The sequence below is a fragment of the Oreochromis niloticus genome, linkage group LG12 (assembly GCF_001858045.2).
Source record: "Oreochromis niloticus isolate F11D_XX linkage group LG12, O_niloticus_UMD_NMBU, whole genome shotgun sequence".
In the NCBI taxonomy this organism is placed as follows: domain Eukaryota; kingdom Metazoa; phylum Chordata; class Actinopteri; order Cichliformes; family Cichlidae; genus Oreochromis; species Oreochromis niloticus.
Genome location: NC_031977.2, coordinates 17,001,468 through 17,007,467, shown reverse-complemented (window position 1 = coordinate 17,007,467; position 6,000 = coordinate 17,001,468). Strand labels below are relative to the sequence as shown.

The following is a 6,000-nucleotide window of genomic DNA, read 5'->3' as shown; positions in this document are numbered from 1 at the left end:
GCTTCTCCCTTTCCACCACACCCTTAGTCACCCTAAGCTGTGACATGTGTCGTTTGTAAGTGGTGGAGACTTTTAGTTGCCATACTTTCTCATACATGTTTTCTTTTTAATAAAACAATCACTTCTGCTACTAACACAGCATTTTTTTTTTAACTATGCCAATTTAATGCTTCTTATTTTGCTGATGGCCAGAATATTTGTAATATGATGATAGTCAGGTGAGATGAGGTGAGATCTAAATTTTAACATATTTTATTTATTGTTTATTTATAAGTTGTAAATATCAACTTCTTGTATCCACAGATTTTTTTTGGGGGGGGGGGGGGCTGCTGGTCTTTGGTTTGCTCTTATACAGAACACCACAGATTCAACAACAACAAAGGTTAATACAATAAAAAAAAGTCAACATTTATTTGTTTTTTACTGTGATATCATTCATATTCATATAACCATGTTTCAGTGAGCCTGCTGTGACTGTGCACCTAACACAAGTCCACAGATCTGGAGACACCGCTGAGAGCTGAGTGAACATTAAATGCATTTACACTCTGTATAGATGGAAGTATGCTAATTTTCAGACGTTGTTTACAGCACTGAATCCCAGCCTGACCACAAAGATTTCTCATGTGTGTGATTCGATGAATAAATATTTGTTAACAGGAAGAGTTACCCTCCAGTGAACCCACGCAGACACGGGGAGAACACCCACAGCCGACACTGAAACTCTCCACCCTGGACCTTCTTGCTAGAAGGTGGCTGGTGCCAGCACACAGCACCACCTGCTGCCCCTGCTGAACTTGGATCTAAATTGATGCTTAACGAAACTGTGAGATTTGCTGCTGCCAGCAGAGGGCGTGCTCGTGCCACTTTTCGTGCTCGCTTGAATCCAGTGGCGCACTGAATGGCACGGCTGTAAAGAGGCAGGGCTGGGAGGCAGAGACACACGACACAGGTCTGCTCGGCAGAGGAGGAGGACTCAGTTCACAGCCAGCCTGCGGTGGAAATAAACGCTGCGTGTCCTACTCTAAACCGCAGTTTTGTATCGGTGGCGAGTCGCGTTGAAGAAACAGAAAGGCGCACTGTGAGGACTGCAGCAGCCGCTCAGACGGGAATATTTCCACAAGACTGCGCAGAAGAAGAAGACGATTACTGTGAGTTTGATGCGTCACACCAAAGATTTGTACAGACGAAAACAAAATGACTGTAGCCACCGACACAGATGTTCACCCAACATCTTCTACAGCCTTGTGGACATAGTGTCTCACAGCGTCAGTTCTCAGGTGTTGTCACCACAGGTGAACAACTGCAGGTGTGCGAGTCAGTCAGCTGCTCAGTTTGTAGTCTGATAAAGAGGTGTCATTGCTCTGAATAACTCAGTTTTAAAAAATGATATGTTCTGGCTAAAGACTCATAATTTTAGATCCTCTTAACATATTCATAATGTTAAGTTCAGGTGTGACGTTAGGGGAATTTCATCCTTCACTCTGAATGTAAATCTTGTTGATTTTATTTAGATGAGTGCTGCTCTACAGTTCTGTCTTCCTTTATATATATTTTATTGCCGTTTTCTATTAAGTGAAGTTTTTCCACCCTCATGTATCTGCACATGTGAGTCTGGACTTGCACATTTACAGAGAAACAGACAGTTTGATGGGAAATGAGGCAAGCATGTTTGGAAGTTGTGCAACTGAGGATGGAGCAAGGAAAGTGTGGTTCAAAACGTGATGACAGTTAATGGGGGAAGCGACCTTTTTAACTTCCTGTGTGTGTTTTGAGTGCCTGGCGAGCTACAATTAGATTTCCACATTTCATGGCCTGGCACGTGGATACACTTCTCAGGAACCTTTCCTGCATTTGAGATGCAAAACACGTCAGAAACAGATGATCTATTTCACCAAATTTCTCTCTGTATGTGCTGGCCGGAGCCTCAGCATCTGTCACGTTCTCACTGCTCTTTCTACAGCGAGGTGCTACATTTCTCTGCTGGTATTTGGCAGCCGAGCTCCTCACAGACAGCCCCTTTCATCCTGATGCGCCTCCACACCAAAGGCCTGAGCTGCGACCACTGTGAAACAGTTTTAAGAGTCCAAAAGAAGAAGAGCCACAACCTGTAGGCTGCTTTAGTTACTCTTTAGTTGCGGCTCAGCTAATGAGTTTCTTTTTTTACGTGATATATGATTGACTTCACTGAGTTTTGCTTTGTCACTCTGAATAATCACATGGGAAACATAAGAGTGCAGTTTTCTCTCTGTTATGAGGAGCAGTTGATGATAAATTCCTCCTTTTGGAAATGCTTCAGGTGTTTTTCACGTTGTGGTTCATAAAGCAACAAATGCTGCTCAAATATCTTCTCATTGGTCCTTGAGATATTGCAGACATCAGACGCTAATTTAAATAATCAGTCAAATCTGACTAGCTCCAAGCCGGCCTATACTACAAAGACAAAGCATCTATATATAAATGTGTAATCTCTTCATTAACTTCCTGTTCCTGCTTCATTTGACTGGGAGACAGGTGGGGTTTGTCCAGGCTGACCAGCTTGCCGCAGGAGTTTTGACAGGAAAATGGCTCATGCAAATCCCCCGCTCTCTCCTTGGGAGTAACACCTGTGCTCCTGTCCTGTGCTGCCTGCTGCCTTTGCACTGATAAGAGTGAGAAGCATTCGTGCATTACATAATGTTTTCCATTTGAGTGGCAGCAGAAGTGCTTCAGCACCGTGAAGCCCAAACTGTCAACACAAATCATATTTGATGATTCTGTGACTTTCTGCAGTTTTGTGTCTTTCCCTGGAGTTTTACTGGATTCTTACTTACTTCAGTAATTAAACGGTGATACTTGTGTGCAGAGGGGCCTCACAGGGCGCTCATACAGCTTTTTTTCCCAACTATATGAGCACCCTGTGTAAAAAGGTAGCACAATTACCAGCTGTAGGGTTTTTAAGTTCAGTCTTGTGATTTATGGGTCAAAGAGCACTCTGTGTACTGTGATCGTACTGTACCATGGGATTCGAGTAGTGATAGGACCAAAATAACAGGCATATGAGACTCATTAAGACAGTTACATAAGTCAGTGGCCTGAACATTAGCTCGCAGCGCTCTCATTCCTGATAATGGTTTGAGTGACCAGTGTGCCACACAGGGGTGTGGCACACTGGTCACATTCAAGATGTTCAGATTAGAGAAAATGTTGTGAAAATGAAATCGAGTACCTGGTAATGTTTGTGTGTGTTCAGCGCGACCTCTCCTCCCACTACAGCCATTCTAGCTCTTCTCTCTGAGGATCCTCCCTCACTATTGTCTGCAGTCTGTATTGAAGCTGTCTAACATGCTGCGCTCCAGTTGCAACGAGCTGAAAGCATAACAGGAGTGTTTGCTTTCTTTCTGGAGTTTGTCATCTTGGGTTATCCGACACCATGTCAGCCTTTTCTTGCTTCTGCTCAATGCTCCGCTGTAGCGAAATCTAAGCTAAATGCTGCTTTGTTGCTTGTGAAGTACTGAAGTAAGTGTAGTGAAGAGCGGTATTCTGCCCTTCAGCTCCTCATGGTGTTAAAACTGCTTTGTAGTTTTTCTAGTACAGTAGGTCAGCGGCATTTCTGCTTGGAAACTTACTTACTTTTTTTATTGGTTACTCTTATTGGTTAATCAATTACTAAATTAGCAATTTAATACACTGGGTCAAATGACCAAATACCAGAGCTGAAGTATCTTTAGTATAGTCTGGCTGTACATGTTTGAGGCGGAAAATCGTATCATTTTAGAGTCTAAATATCCGACATGCACCAAGTTTCCAGGTTTAAAAGTCTTCTTGGTTGTGAAATTAAGACGGACAGAGAAAATGAGCTAAATGGTATCCATCTGTAATACAGATGACGGTGAATAAAACAATGTATGTCCTTCAAACAAGCCAGTCAGACACACTCGAGTCATATTTGGAGGTTTAGGCTCCATACATCTGTCCAGTATGACCTCCTCCTGAGCAGAGTGTGGGCTCGCCCTCTCTTTCTGTTCTGTTTTATTGTCCTCATTCACTGGCCAGGCTCCACTCGTGTCAGCACATACCACATAGGCCTGCTGCTGACTGCCACCAGCGCCAGTGAGAACATTAAATCTAGTCTCTTATTTATTTTTGTGCCACACCCTTTAAACTTTGTGAGTTATAAGCAAAGAGTTAATCATCTCCTTAGGTTGCTTGTTAGATACAGGAACTAAGAAAGAGGAAAAACCGCAAAGAAAATATGCTATAACAGAAAAGTTTAAATTTATTAAATATGTTCAGGTTTGTCTGGTAGACCACAGCACCAAAAGTGTTTAGTTTTTCTCTTCTCATACAAAGTGAAATAAGTCAAACTGATAGTTAAAGGGACACATCACCAATTGTACGCACCATCTGATCATTTATTTTAGGCATGGAGCCCTAAAAAAAAGCTGTCTGTAGATCTCTTCAGTTACATTTCATGACAGTTCAGCTGCATTCACACGCTGTTTGCCGAGTGGAAAGAAAACCTCATAATATTCAAAGCGTTAATGTGTTATCTCCAGATCGTCACCCTCATCCTTATTGTCCTCTTAGTTAAACCACTTAAATAGCCTTGAATTAGCTTCTTTTGTGTAACCCTCCATTTAAATTGATCGAAGTGTTGGATCTTATTTTGATATAAATGTGATGCATGTAGTTATTTTAAGCATGTCAGTGTTTTTTGCTGTTTCCCCACTAAGTCAGTGGTTTGAAGTTTTCCCAGTCAGCGTGTTGTAATTATTGTTTGAAGAACGATGAAAAGATGCTACTGAGTGGCAGCCGTTCTAGTGATGAGAAGCCAGGATGTCACAGCTTCTGTGACCAACTCAAACTTACTGCAAACTTAAAATGACTTTCTAACCTCATTCTTATAAATACAGAGACAATCTTTAAAAGAACGTCAGCGATCATCGCCGTGATGGTGTCTTCATGTACTTTGCAGCAGAGGAACATGGATGCAGAACTTCCCGGTATTATCGTTTTGATCTTAATGACCTCCAAATGGGAATTCCCATCTCTGTGGGCAAGCAGCACGTCAGCACCAGCTTTTGAAAGAGTGGAAAAAAAAGGAGACCTGCAGACATAATTGGCTCATAGTTCTTCTACACTGCATAACCATTAGTGGTTGGGTTGGCCGGTTGGAGGCTGCTGGCAGAGCGATCCGTTGGCAGCGTCGCAGGAATTCCGATTATTTGGAGGTTGTGATGTTTTGTTGTTGTTGTTTTGGGCCGGCTGAGTCCCCTGTGGCCCCCTCCCACTCTCATGCCCTGATAATGACGAGGTTTGGAGGCCCACTTGGGGGACACTAGAGTGCCAGAGCGAGATGGCAGGAAGCAGAAATGAGTGGAGAGAATGGAGAGGGTCGTAAAAGTAAAATTCTTGCATTTTTATTTATTTATGTTTTAGTAACCTGTGACCTCAGGTCAATAAAGGCCTGGCGACATGCTCCCCTTTTAATCATGTGATGGTCTACTTCAGAGAAGTACATCATTTACGGTCTGCTTCTCAGAACATAGGTAATAAAACGGCCTCTCTCTCAGCTTAGAGTTAAATATGAGGACCTTTGGACTACAGTGCAGGCTTTAGTAAAACTGACACGGGCAAGTCCGTCTCCTATTGTTTCTGTTCCATATGGTAACGATATCCATGGGCCTTGACGTTGGGAGCAGAGGCTCGCTGTGGTTAGTTATCACTGGTAGTTAAGCATAATAAGCCTGCTGTAGTACGTTCTGTACAGCCGTGCTGTACTGTACCGTCCCATCGGAGCAGCGTCTCTGCTTCTGTGTCTTTAAAGAACATTGTCTCTGTTTTCTGTCCATTAACTCATCTCTATGTTTCTCCCCTCCCCACCTCCCCCATGCCCTCAGCTGAATCATGTGACACACTGGACACAGAGGGTGACCTCCTCCTCACAGCTTCTCATGCAGAGTGGAGCTAGAGCGAGACGCTCTCTGAATTACAAATAGACAGACCGAATCTTCTCCC

At 43.1% G+C, this 6,000-nt stretch overlaps 1 protein-coding gene across 2 annotated transcripts in view; it reads left to right on the top strand.

The window, feature by feature from the left end:
* Window positions 1–876: 876 nt before the first annotated feature.
* pip5k1bb (phosphatidylinositol-4-phosphate 5-kinase, type I, beta b) overlaps window positions 877–6,000 on the top strand; it is a 33,307-nt gene continuing 28,183 nt past the window's right edge. For both annotated transcript variants that reach the window (XM_019366096.2, XM_005465630.4), the window contains exon 1: window positions 877–1,151. The gene's annotated coding sequence lies outside the window, so the exon portion shown is untranslated. The remainder of the gene's footprint in view (window positions 1,152–6,000) is intronic.